General features: G+C 38.8%; 1 protein-coding gene across 2 annotated transcripts in view; it reads left to right on the top strand.

The window, feature by feature from the left end:
• The window catches only part of SASH1 (SAM and SH3 domain containing 1), a 655,322-nt gene that overhangs the window by 152,631 nt on the left and 488,208 nt on the right, over positions 1-14,483 (top strand). The gene's annotated exons all lie outside the window — the stretch shown is intronic.

The following is a 14,483-nucleotide window of genomic DNA, read 5'->3' as shown; positions in this document are numbered from 1 at the left end:
CCTGTAGCCAGGATTTCGATTCGGGGGGGGGGGGGGGGGGGCTGAGTCTGAGTGAAAGAGGGTCTACCCTAACAAACCTTTTGTATCGTTACCCCAATACCCCCATGCATATGGGATATATTGAGTATGGTGATCAGATCATGATATGAATAAACATATCAGTTTAAATAATGCACCAGTAAGGCCTTTTGGCGAACCACCATGAGAATTTCAGGGGGGGGGGGGGCGCTGAAGCCTGGCTACATGCCTGCTCCAGGGCATTCTCCAACTTCTACTAATGTGTTAAAATTGGGTTAGCTGGTTTTACCCTGTGTTAGGGACCAGAAATCTCTTCATGTCATCTGAATACACAGAATCAACCTCTGGCCCAATTCAGGGTGTAGGTCGGCCCTTAAATGTCATCTCTGCCCCCTTTTTTTGACAAGCTTCATGATTAGAGGGGACAGGAATTCATTTGCTCACCACCTGCTCACTTGTACATATACCATCACCTGCAAAAATACCCACACCAATCAATATTGACAATAGTCAGAAAAGTATGAAGAATTAGCACATCAATGTTAGTTGCTACCATGACCATCCCATTAAAATTTATTCCTTTCATGTAAGCATTATTTATGGGGTGTAACGGAGAATACAGTAATTTGGTATACATTGTGAAAAGATTTTGAACAGAGTAGTAAGAAATATTATTTGTAGTTTTGAAGTAGATAACATCTTGGCAAAGCTGTTCAGTGTAGGCACAACCAGATTTAAAGTATGAGGAAAATTAGCATAAGAAATAAAGTGGAAGAAAGGAAGTAAGTTGTTTTTTATTTTGGCCATCTGCTTGATTTTTGCATCCCTAATTGCCTTCACTACACCAGACAGATTTTTATATGCAGTGCATGTTAAAATGCCCTAAAATTAATTATCCAACTCTGCAAATATTCTCTTGTTTAAGTGTGATGAAATATACAGGAAATGTAGTATTAACATAGTGAAAAAACTGGTTTAGCTATATCATTAAATGGTATAAATAATTCTTTTGTGTAATTTTAAATTGAAGAACCTTACCTGAGAAGTTCTCCATCCCTAACATGAACATCTAAATTATACTTTTAAAAATGTGCCCTCTGTAAATCAATATAATTTAATTGTAAAAGTTAATTTTTCAGCCTCACAGCTCTATCTCTATCCACATTTTGCCCTTTTTATAAAAAAGATCACTTTTTTATTTATACATATAAACTATATTGCCAAGTGGGATTTTATAAAATAGCCAATACCTGCCTCCACCAAAAGCCATTTATGGGAAGAATAAGTAACCCAAAGCTGTAAGCTTTCCTCTTCCAGGATATTTTTGCTTTAGGTAAAGGTAAAGGTTAAGTCCAGTCATGTCTGACTCTGGGGTGTGGGACTCATCTCCACTTCTAAGCCGAAGAGCCAGTGTTGTCCGTAGACACCTCCAAGGTCATGTGGCTGGCATGACTGCATGGAGCGCCGTTACCTTCCCGCCGGAGCGGTACCTATTGATCTACTCACATTTGCATGTTTTCGAACTGCTAGGTTGGCAGAAGCTAGGGTTGACAGCGGAAGCTCACGCCGCTCCCCGGAATTGAACCTGTGACCTTTCGATCAACAAGCTCAGCAGCTCAGTGCTTTAACCGACTGCGCCACCAGGGGCTTTATCCCTCAGCAAATATGGAGAAAGTACTGGTGCTCCCTGATCAAGTTCATAGTTTGCAGTCAGACATCTGCATCCACAGATTATGTATTTATAGATTCAACCATTCATAACATGAAAATATTCCAAACAAGACGTTTCCAAAAAGCAAATCTTGATTTTGCCATTTTGCTTCATTTGGAAAAAAATGCTGGACTTGCAGAGTTCAGACAGTTTTGTATTTCAGTGTCAATGTTGCCTTTCGTGGAGAGGTGGCAGCCAAGGTAGCAGAAATTGTCAACATTTTCTAACATTAGACTGTTTAGCTGTGTTTCTGGCATTGCAGAGGGATTGGCTGGTGTGTGCTGAAAGAGCACTTTGGTTTTCTCAATGTTCAATGAGAGGCTGAGCTTCTGCAAAAGTGTTTAGAATGGCTTGTAGGTCTTCTTTTGAAAGAGCACAGATTACATTATCATCAGCACATTGGAGTTCTATAACAGATGTTGTTGTGACCCTGATTTTGACTTTCAGTCTGCTGAGATTAAATAGTTTGCCATCTGTCTAATAGATGATTTCCATGCCAGTAGGAAGCTTCTCATCAACAAGGTGCAGTATCATAGCAATGAAGATGAAGAATACGTTTGGGGCAATAACACACCCCTGTTTAACACTTGATTCCAACTTAAATGTGTTGACTTTGGAAGCTACTGCTGTCCAAGACTGTTGCCATCATGTCTTCATAGAGGATCTGCAGAATGTTCACAAATTTGTCAGGGCATCCAATTTTGTGGATCACAGTGCTCTCAGTGGTCCAGAGAGCACTGTGATTCATCGTGTCAAATGCCTTGGCAAGGTCAATGAATGCCATGTACAGAGGTTGATTTTGTTTCTTGCATTTTTCTTGGAGCTGTTGTGCAGTGAAGATCATATTCACTGTTCCTCTGGAGAGGCAGAAGTTGTTCTGGGAGGATGTCTTCTGAAATAGGTAGAAGGCGGTTTGCAAGGATTCTTGTGAAGATTTCCCCAGTGGAAGTTAGAAGTGGAACCTCGATAGTTTCTGCAGTCTGTTCTTTCCCCCTTTTTGAGAAGTGTGATGACGGTGGCATCTTTGAAGTCTGCTGGGATTTTCTTGGTCTCCCACACGTTTTCAGTGAGTTGTTGTATCAGCTCAGGTCTACCCTCTTCAGCAGAAATCCCATCAGGTCCACTGGCTTTGTTATTTTTTAGTTGGCTGGTGACTTTGCTGACTTCTTCCAAACTAGGCAGTGCTGCAAACTCATTCCTGGTTTGTTGTTGCGAGATTTGTGAGAAAACCTCTTCAGCCACTTTGCAGCTGTAGTTAAGGAGGTTGTTGTAGTGCTCTTTTCAATATAGTGTGATTGATTTTTTATCCTTCAGAAGTTTGGTTCCATCTGATGTGTGTAGAGGGTGTATGCCATGATTTCCCGGTCCATAGATGACCTTTGTGGCATTAAAGAATGCCCATGCATCATGGACAGCACCTGCAAGATGTTGGTTTTCTTGAGCCTTTTTTGTCCACCAGATATTCTTGAATTCTCTGATGCTTCTTTGGATCTCAGTTTTTCTGTAGATCTTTTTCTTAGCAGCGCAGTTGATGTCTTTCTGCCATATTTGGAAGGATTTCCTTTTCTTATCAATTAACAGTTGGATCTCATTATCATTTTCATCAAACCAGTCTTGATGTTTCTTAGTTTCTTAGTTTCTTAGTTTGGTATCCAATGGTTTCTTCACAGGCTGTGATAATAGAGGTTCAGTTTATTCCAGTGTTCCTCAACATTTTAAGCATATTCTATTGTTAGATGATCCTTGAATGTTGTTTGGAGAAGGGCTTGTTTGGAGGGCTCTTGAAAGACTTGGGTGTTTATTTTACTCCTTATCTTTCCTCCTTGGAGTCTGCATTTGGGGGTGATCTTGATGGCCATTGTGATTTGAATTAACCTGTAGTCTGTCCAACCTGTCATAGCTCTTGTGAGGAGCACATTTTAATGGCCTCTGTCACGTTTAATTACATAGTCTGCCAGTGCTTTGACCAGGGGTGCTTCCATGATGTCTTAAGCTTGGTTTTTCTGCTTGAAGAATGTGTTTGTGATGACAAGGTTGTGTTCCACACATTTGATGAGAAGCAGGATGCCTTTCAGTTTGCTCTTTCCAACCCCATCTTTTCCTATGGTCCCTGGCCATAAGTCGAAGACCCATCCAACTCTTGCATTAAAGTCCCCCAGGAGGATGATTTTATTCTCCTTAGAGATCTTCGATAGGACAGTGTCCAGCTGACAGTAAACATTTTTCCTTGATGTCTTCATTAGCATCTAGTGTTGGTGCAGAGGCACTTATGATGGTTGCCGGTTGGTTTTTGGCAAGGCTAATTCAGCGGGTTGAGAGTCGTTCATTGATGCCAGTGGGTGCTTTGGTCAGATGCTTCACCAGATAATTTCTGATAGCAAAGCCAGCTCTGTGTATTCTTTGTTCTTCTTCAGGCAATCCCTTCCAGAAGAAGGTGTAGCCTCCTTTTTCTTTCTTCAGCTGTCCCTCTCCTGCTCTCCGAGTCTCCTGAAGTGCTGCTATGTAGATATTAAAGCGTCCCAGCTCCCTTGCAATGATAGCAGTTCTGCATTCGGGGTGTTCACTGTCAGTGTTGTCCATCAGTGTCCATATGTTCCATGTTCCAAAGTTCATTTATTTTGGCCGCAGTGTAGTGAACCCTCTGGAAGCAGCAGTCCTGTCAGGGATAAGAGAGGCAGGCTATGTTTAGGCGCCTTTTCTAGCCCCTTCCCCATGTGGGGTGAGCAGAATGGATCTCAAAAGGGCTGCTCAGTCATGGATACATCTGCCAAAGTACTCAACTGCCTCGGAGCTTGAGGAAGAATGACTGAGTCAGTATCCACCACCCATGTGCCAGTCTGAGACTAGGGGCTTCCAGATTTCACAGTCCTGCCCCTGTTGCCACTCACCGATTGCCAAGGGACTTTTGTTGGTTTGTTTTCATTTTTTTTGGAAGGCACCTGTGTGTGAATTTTTTTAATGTGTGGAGGTCAGTGCACAGCTGATCAACACAGTCTTCACAGAGTGAGGTTCCATCTAGTGTCATGGGTAACACGATGATCATGGCTTCTCAATCTGTTGCAGCCTTCTTCCGCCGTCACAGCCATTGTAACATGTACCTTGTTATCCTCCGCCTGCTCTGCCATTGAGGTCTTTGGGTCTTCAGACTGGTCTGGAACCTCCCCCGCGGCCACTCCTGGGATTGCACGACTCCAGTCATTGTGCCCGCAGGTTCATTGGAACACGCATATCCATCACCCATGTGCCAGTCTGTGACTAGGGGCTTCTGGATTTCACAGTCCTGCACCCATCACCACTTGCTAATTGCCATGGGACTTCTATTGTTTTTTTCTTTTTCTTGGAAGATGCCTGTGTGTGAGGCTTTTTTATGTGTGGAGGTCAGTGCACAGATGATAAACACAAAGTCTACACAATATTAAACATTTGACAACAGTAAAATGTTTCTGAACTCCATTTGCATGATATTTACATGAATCTGTTTGCAGTGTTTAAAATTTAGAAAAATACTTCAGCTGTACTGCATAAAAAGGGAAATCAGCCTGTTTAGCAAGCCTTGAAAATGCTGAATCATTATCAGTAAAAGTTTTGTGTGAATGTTTATTTTATATAGCTATATACCTGGGCTCATGTAAAAAATTTCAAGCAGAAAAGAGTCATGGTGGGAAAAGTTTAAAAGCCCTGAACTATATTTCTTCATCCCACTGAAAGCCGAAGTTGCCGGAAATCTGGTTTTTTTAGAAAAAAATCTTCTTTTACTTTATTTTACCCAAACAAAACATGTTAGTTTTAGCTGAGAGAGACTCTCAGCTTCAACCTGAGTTATAAATTTCCTTTTGCGTGGGTGGGCTTTGGCGATTTGGGAACTACATGCTCCTTTTGAGCCATTGTGTTGTTTACTCTTGTTCTGACCATATAATTCCTGTGACAGATGTTGGTTTAATAGTCATATTGTAATCCAAACTTTATAGACACAAATATCAATTTATGATTAGTGTATGAAACTATTAAGAGTGGCAACATTCAATCAGGCATTTAGATGAATGAATGTAAAACATGTCTATATAACTATGCAGGGAATTGTTTTTTCATAAGCATTTTTTTTATTTTAAAATTGGATTTTCGATTCTATGGATGCAAAAGAGAACATTTTTCATTTAAAAAGCAGTTTCAAAAACAAAGTATATCCCTCTCCCTTTAGAACTTTGGTGTTTTCTAAAATTAGGGGAAATTTATGGTGGAAATGTGTTTGTACTTCTCCTTAGACATGTGAAAAGAATTGCTTCAGATGTGATTTGATGAACTAAAATGAAAATCGTTTTTGTACCTATGTTTTATTTTATTGATAATATAATTGTTATGCACTAATTCACACATCAATTTGTTGTGATACTATGTTCTGCAAGAGTCTTGATATGTGACAGGTTTATATAAGAGTGATAATTTATAGTCATTAATATGAAGATGTTATATCAATTACCTAAGGAAGAACACCCTGCAGAATGATATCCTTTAGTTATTAAAAAAGCAATGACTATCTTAAATGAGTTATTGGAAAGAAAGAATTCATCAACAGAAATTAATCACTGTCACATCCCAGCCTAGTGGCTCAAGAATGCTCTAGGATTAAATGCATTTGTTTTGTTATTGTCTTAATAGAGAAGGGCAATCATAGAAATCTTAATTTAAAAGATATCTAGCTGTCATAAATCACATTGGCACTGGGCTATAAAGCAAGTTGAAATTCTTCATAACTATATGGCAGAGGCAGGATGTGCCATATCATGGTAAAGTATAAAAGTGTCATCTAGTTTTATTTATTCATACCCATGATGGTAAAATGGATTGCTAGAAAGAAAGAAAGAAAGAAAGAAAGAAAGAAAGAAAGAAAGAAAGAAAGAAAGATTATAGTATTTTTCCTCATAAATGGCCACTTGTTTCAACTGTATTCTCATTTTTACTACCACTCATCTCCCTAATTGTAAATATAATTCTTCTTCTTTTAAATTACATGAAATGTTATAATGTACTCATTCCTTGTAGTAAATTATTCCTTGTGCTTGATAATTTTATCTTCAGCAATGCCTTAATTTGGGAGCATCTTCTTTTAGTTCAGGAAAGATTCCATGGGATTACTGGAGAGATATGAAAAACAGTCAATGCATAAGTCTAAGGCAGGCATCCTCAAACTGTGGCCCTCCAGCGGTTTGGGCCTTCAACTCCCAGAAATCCTGACAATTGAACAAGCTCATTAGGGCTTCTGGGAGTTGGAGGCCCAAACAATTGGAGGGCCACAGTTTGAGGATGCCTAGTCTAAGGCCTATTTTCAGTCCTAATGGAACTTAAATAAATGACAATTCTTATTTGGCTGGGAGTTGTGGTCAGTTGCTACCATTTTGCACATTTTACCCCTTAGCATTTTTTAAAAAAATGCTTGAATGAATATTGTAATCTGAGATGATCAGTTGTAAACTCATTAAGTATAGGATGAGGCTGCATAGAAAGTAATTTAAATAAATAATGTGAACACTCACTATTTCAGTGTACAGATATATTCCATTAAGCATATTATAAAGCAGGAATGGACTTATATGGCTCTCCAGATGTTGATGTACTGCAGAGATACCATCATTTATCTTATTTGGGGTTATTGGGATTTGAAATCCGACAGCTTTTGGAGAGTTGTGATTTCCTCATCCTAATAGTGAAAGAATCATTTTTTATTGGAATGAGACTCTTGATGCTGTACTTTGGATTACTAAAAGATGACAGTGTGGCAGGGTGAATGAGATATTTGCAGGAGATACATTTTTCTGATTTAGAATTGCCACAAACGGAAGCACCAAGGGATCTTTTTCTGAAAAAATGATATGCCCAAATCATTGAGTTGAGAGTAAAGTGCTAGTCATACGGGCTTCTGGAGTTTATGAGTGATGTGTACAAAAATATATCTAAAATATCATTTCTATGGCTGTGTGGAAGCAGCCAGAGGAAAAGAAGTGGAGGACGGGGGAGAAAGAAGAACCTTAGATTAAATTGTGGCTCGCTGAAACACAATAACAGCTTAATGGCCCTCTAAACAGCGGCCCCCTGAACACTACTTTCTTAGACTTAAGACTGGCAGGGGAGCTTACTATAGATTTCCTCTCTTTACTGCCATTCTCGTTTTTATTTACAGCAGTGCTTAGTAAAACACAGCCGGCTATATTTTTTTTTTACTTTCGTCATTCTTCTATTCCTATGAAGGATCCTGAGTAGCAATAGCTATTCAGAGTTATTTTTGTTTTCTTTATTTTATTAATACACTAGAAGAATCTGGTCATAAATTAACATAGTTCTGGAGCAAAACTTTGTGTTTATTTATTCAGAAACAAAGTATTCAGATGATTAAAACTGTAAATGTCTGACTCATTAAAAAACTTCAGGTAACACATCAAGATCAAGATCAAATTAAGTCTAATGAAGAACTATTGGTAGGGGCCAATCATTTCTAGCATTCTTAAAGTCTCCAGCATGAAGACACAAGAGATCCTGTCGATCAGAATTGTCAAATTTGTGTCCTCCAGATATTTGGGCCCCCAACTCCCAGAGGCCCTAGCCAGCTTGTCCAATGGCCAGGAATCCAGGGAACTGAAGTCCAAAACACCTGGAGGGTCACAAGTTTGACACCACTGTTATAGATCATGATGTATTGTCCCAGCAGCTCACAGGATTAGACTACTTGTGAAGTACTTCTTGGAGATTTTATGTCTTTAAGAAATTAGAGGAAGGTTACATATAAACTTTTTCCCACATCTGTATGTTAATGAAAATGGGATACAGCACAGAATTATATTAACGGTAAATGTCATTAAGATCAAAAAGCACCAGGCTTGTTAGCACTGAAGTTCTTGAGAATACAAAAACTACATTTTTGGATTTCTACTCATAAATTTCCCCAACCAGCATGGTAAATGCGTGCACTGCCTGGATTGGTGGTTCTCGGAGCAGTTGTCAATAACTGTCCCAACTTTAAGTCAAAATTCAACTATTTTTAAATAATTTGCCCTGATACTACATTCTTGATGGTTCAGTAAGGTGTAAGATAATGTTCCTTGATTTGCACATGAAACATAATAATTGGAGTTTTGAAATAGTGTTTGTACAATATCTGGACCAGATCATAACATTTGAAACTTACTGTGAGGTTTGGATTAAGCTGTCTGAAGATACTCTTGAATTATTATTACATGGTTAAATCTTCAATAGTTTTGGTGAATTCTAAGCAATGATGAGTTAAAATCAGATCGAGTGAATTATTGAAATGCCACGTTCCATTCTCGCCCCTAGGCTAATGGGTCATTTTTAACTGTATTCCAACTACTAGGCAATATGTTCCATTTTTTGCCCTTCAGAGAGTGCAGAATTGTGTTAGATTAAGGCCACAGACATCTCTACGTTTTTCCGCTTCAATATGCTGTACAGAAAGCAATTCAATCATGTAAGGTCTGTCTTCCAATTATTTTACTGATTGCTTGTGATGTGGAGAATGGACTGTTATCTTCCACTTTTGCAATGCTTGGTAGTGTGGCTTGAACATTCATTTTACAGTTGTGTACTCTTTGCAGATTGAAACAGATTCAGAAACCATGTCTTCTTTGGGGTACTTGCCCAAGGGAAAACCATAACTGTCACATTTTCTTGCAGAAATTGACTTGTTCAGTGTGTGTAAGCATGTGTACAGCTCAGTATGTATGTTTACAGAGATTTATACAAAATCCATACTTTTTCTTTCTCACAGATTGGCTCATACAATATTGTGTGTGTGTGTGCATGCATGTGATGAAAAATTGTTTAATTTTGGGCAACTGTACAAAAACTCAGTCTTTAATACTGTATTCTAAAATAGGCTGGTAAGAGGACATAAAATTCAGTTTAGATACTGTATTAAGAATGTCTCATGTGTATCCTTATGTGTGTAGCAAAGTCTTCTCCAGTAATTTTAACACTTATAACTGTATGGAAGGAATAACAATCACATCAACTGGAATCCATTCCAATCTTACCTGCAAATATGCACTGGACAATTGGATCCAGTAAGTTGTATTTCTGAGTGAGCATACATCAGACTAATTTGAAAATGTATATTTTGCTTTTGAATGACTGTTTTTTTTTTGTTTTGTTTTTTTCCAAAATCAGTACAAAGTGTGCTGTGCTAATATCTACATAGCTATTTTTCTTAATTTTTCTCTGTATCTGTTTTAATCTTATCGTGAACTGTTTTGTATCCACATCCTGGGTGAAAAGAAGGCTGTAAGTCAAATAAATATATAAATAAAAAGAATCCCATCCCATCTCTAGATGGAACTGCTTTGAACCATGGACTCAAACCACTGAAGATCTGTTGTCTGGCCATCTTTTTTTCCCTCAGAGTTGCCTTTCAAAGGAGTTGCCTTTCAAATCCAGCAAAGCCTTGATTTTACTGATGAAACATAATTGGCAAATCAAATAAAAAGGGTTGAGACATTTCAGAGCTAAATTTAAGTGGACTATTGGATTTTTTCAGCCAAAGTTCAAATATGCTTATTGATTATTTTCTGGAATATATTAGAACTGTAAAACATAGTTTCTCTCATAGTTAATGGTGAGGAATGCTGGGACTTACAATCCAGCAACATCTGAAAAGCCATATTGTAAAATTGCAACTATCAACTTTTATATCATTTTCTATCTAGGCTGAGCATGCTAGGAGCCATGTTTACAATAAATACCTTTCTTTGGTTCACAATATTTTACATTATGGAAGCAAATAAGGAGGAGTAAAGCACTTTCTAGTCTTTTAATTGCCCTATAGTCAATTGAACAAGCAGACACACATCCATGTATATCTGCTTAAAGGTAAAATTTGAAATGAAAAGAATGCCATAGTAAGAATGGCATGTCCAGATTAAAATACAGTATGGATTATTGTGCAATGAAACAGTAATCCATCTCTATTCTGATGGCTCTAATTTTTAATTCCAACCATGGCATGCTTTATGATGCCGTTTATCTTGTGCTTTCATGTTGTCATGGATTTGATAGTTGTGAAATTGGCAGATAGCATCTGATGCTTTACCAGTAATCGTAGTATCAATCCTGGTGATTAAAGAGACTGCTGATTTGCTTTTGTGGAAAGATTAATGGCCGGGTGCAAATGCTTTGTTTTTTTATTATTATTTGAAAAAAAAATCATGTCACACAATTTACTAAGGAAACACAAAGTTGAACTGGAACTAATCCAGTATTAGGACTGATGTGGCAGTAAACTTTTTTGTATGTGTCTGTGATTCAGCAATTGCTCATTTCTTGATAAGATTCTGAAGTAGCAAATACATTTCTATATCACACAATGTTTTATTTTTGTGCTTTGATAAATAATTAAAGCAAAACCTGCTCACATCTTTCCAACTTAATTCTTTTGAAGTTATTAGGAACCAAACTGTATCATCCTGTTTCAGCTGTTCCAACATTTTGAAACAAAATACAAAAATGACAGTAACAAACACAAGCAAAACTATCCCTCCTTCCCCACACCCATGAGTCCATTAATGTTAGGACATTAATGAGAGTTTTGCATTCTGAAGATCATACAGAATTTGAGAAAGCTTAGAAACGTAGACAGCTTCCTAATATATGAAGGAATCATAGAATCATAGAATCATAGAATCAAAGAGTTGGAAGAGACCTCATGGGCCATCCAGTCCAACCCCCTGCCAAGAAGCAGGAATATTGCATTCAAATCACCCCTGACAGATGGCCATCCAGCCTCTGCTTAAAAGCTTCCAAAGAAGGAGCCTCCACCACACTCCGGGGCAGAGAGTTCCACTGCTGAACGGCTCTCACAGTCAGGAAGTTCTTCCTAATGTTCAGATGGAATCTCCTCTCTTGTAGTTTGAAGCCATTGTTCCGCGTCCTAGTCTCCAAGGAAGCAGAAAACAAGCTTGCTCCCTCCTCCCTGTGGCTTCCTCTCACATATTTATACATGGCTATCATATCTCCTCTCAGCCTTTTCTTCTTCAGGCTAAACATGTCCAGTTCCCTAAGCCGCTCCTCATAGGGCTTGTTCTCCAGACCCTTGATCATTTTAGTCGCCCTCCTCTGGACACATTCCAGCTTGTCAATATCTCTCTTGAATTGTGGTGCCCAGAATTGGACACAATATTCCAGATGTGGTCTAACCAAAGCAGAATAGAGGGGTAGCATTACTTCCTTAGATCTAGACACTATGCTCCTATTGATGCAGGCCAGAATCCCATTGGCTTTTTTTGCCGCCACATCACATTGTTGGCTCATGTTTAACTTGTTGTCCACGAGGACTCCAAGATCTTTTTCACACGTACTGCTCTCGAGCCAGGCGTCCCCCATTCTGTATCTTTGCATTTCATTTTTTCTGCCAACGTGGAGTATCTTGCATTTGTCACTGTTGAACTTCATTTTGTTAGTTTTGGCCCATCTCTCTAATCTGTCAAGATGGTTTTGAATTCTGCTCCTGTCCTCTGGACTATTGGCTATCCCTCCCAATTTGGTGTCGTCTGCAAACTTGATGATCATGCCTTCTAGCCCTTCATCTAAGTCGTTAATAAAGATGTTGAACAGGACCGGGCCCAGGACGGAACCCTGCGGCACTCCACTTGTCACTTCTTTTCAAGATGAAGAGGAAGCATTAGTGAGCACTCTCTGTGTTCGGCCACTTAACCAATTACAGATCCACCTCACTGTAGTTTTGCCTAGCCCACATTGGACTAGTTTCCTTGCCAGAAGGTCATGGGGGACCTTGTCGAAGGCCTTACTGAAATCCAGGTACGCTACATCCATGGCATTCCCTGCATCTACCCAGCTTGTAGCTCTATCGAAGAAAGAGATCAGATTAGTCTGGCATGACTTGTTTTTGATAAATCCATGTTCACTATTAGCGATGACTGCATTTGTTTCTAAGTGTTTGCAGACCGCTTCCTTAACAATCTTTTCCAGAATCTTGCCCGGTATCGACGTGAGGCTGACCGGACGGTAGTTGTTTGGGTCATCCTTTTTTCCCTTCTTGAAGATTGGGACCACATTGGCCCTCCTCCAATCTGCTGGAACTTCTCCCGTTCTCCAAGAACTCTCAAAGATGGTTGCCAATGGTTCCGAAGAGTCCTGTGTGATAAGGAGTGGATGATATTACTCATTCATTCATGTTAAGGGTGTGCTTGTTAGGTGATATTGTTCAGTCATGCAATCTCTGGATCTAAGAGTGCTTCTACACTGTAGAATGAGTGCAGATTGACACCCCTTTAACCACCCTGGTTCAATGCGATGGAATCCTGGAACCTGTTTGGCAGAGAAGGCTAAATACCTTGTACAACAGTAAAGATGCATCCTAGGTGAATGATATGTACATAGCCCCATCCTGGTTTTGAGTCATTATCATTTTGACCAATAGTTTGGGCCATCTTCAGTCTTGGTGGTCATGTAGACATCATCACTATGAATGAAAGTGTGCATTCACAGAAACAGCCAGGCAAGTATGGATTACTCACGATCTCAGCCACGGTCCCCAGGAAAATAGATGAGACACGTGAATCAGTTTCAAAATCTGGCTGCCAATTTTACACACATACCTCAGAATAATTCTCACTAAAGTCAAGAGGAAATCTTTCGGTCATTTCCACTGCTGAGACAATCATATAGGGAATACCTACAGTCCACCTCTATGAACATATTAATTATAATTTGGTTCTTCCCATATTTACATTGTCATGTTTTCATATATGTCTTCATTGTAAGCTATCTTTGCTTTCCAAGCAAAAAATAATAATAGCTAAAGTAGCACAACGATAATTCTACAACCTTGTTATAAAGTGTTTTCATTGTATTGGGTATATGCTTATAAATCCTCAGCTATTGAGCAGGTGTTGACAAATGGAATAGTTTCCGACCAAGCCCTCAGGTTTGTAGCTATAAACAATGGTGGCTGGTCATATTTACTCCGATTACTAAGCCTCACTTTCTGACAGAAAAGTTAAGACTCTGATTTTTACAGGCAGTTGACAAGAACAAACTGCCGACCTATGGAACATCTCAGCATTGAATGAACTTGCCTGTCGCCCTGGTATAGATATTGGTAGAAATGTACTGAATCATGAAAGCAATATCTTTTTCTTTTAGTTAATACTTTCCCTTAGTAGCAGAAGTCGCTTTTCATGTTGCCCTAGGAATTTAACTCTTGGCACAAAATTACTAGGTTCATTCTACTTAGGTACAAGTACCTTCACTGACGAAAATGTTATATGGAAGGGCAAACACCTGAGTGAAACCCACAGGGAAGTTCATTTTTCTTTGTTTTCTTGACAAGAGATGGGGAGATTTTGTATTTTTTACAGTCCTGGGATTTTTACTAAAATGGCTAGATGGAATACAACATATCATTACCTTTATGAGGAAAGCCACCATCTAGCACACTGAGTATGACATATGCATCATTCCTAATGTCAACATATATAATTGTATAGTTATAGGTTGTTTTGTGAATGAGAAGGAACATGACATGTTTTTTTAAATGAATCTGCATGTTATATTTTTGTATATCAGAGAAGCAATCATATTCTCTGTGCAGTTGTGTTACAAGCTGCAAGATCAGATTGTAAATATGACAGTTTTGCAGTGAATTGAACTGGACTCAAAGGGCAATGTTTCTTTCTTTACTACCCATTTTTTTAAAAAAATGCCCTTTTCTGCCTAGATTTACAGGTGCCAC

This window comes from Anolis sagrei, chromosome 1 (assembly GCF_037176765.1).
Source record: "Anolis sagrei isolate rAnoSag1 chromosome 1, rAnoSag1.mat, whole genome shotgun sequence".
NCBI classification, from domain to species: Eukaryota; Metazoa; Chordata; class Lepidosauria; order Squamata; family Dactyloidae; genus Anolis; species Anolis sagrei.
This window is presented reverse-complemented; position numbering and strand designations above follow the sequence as displayed.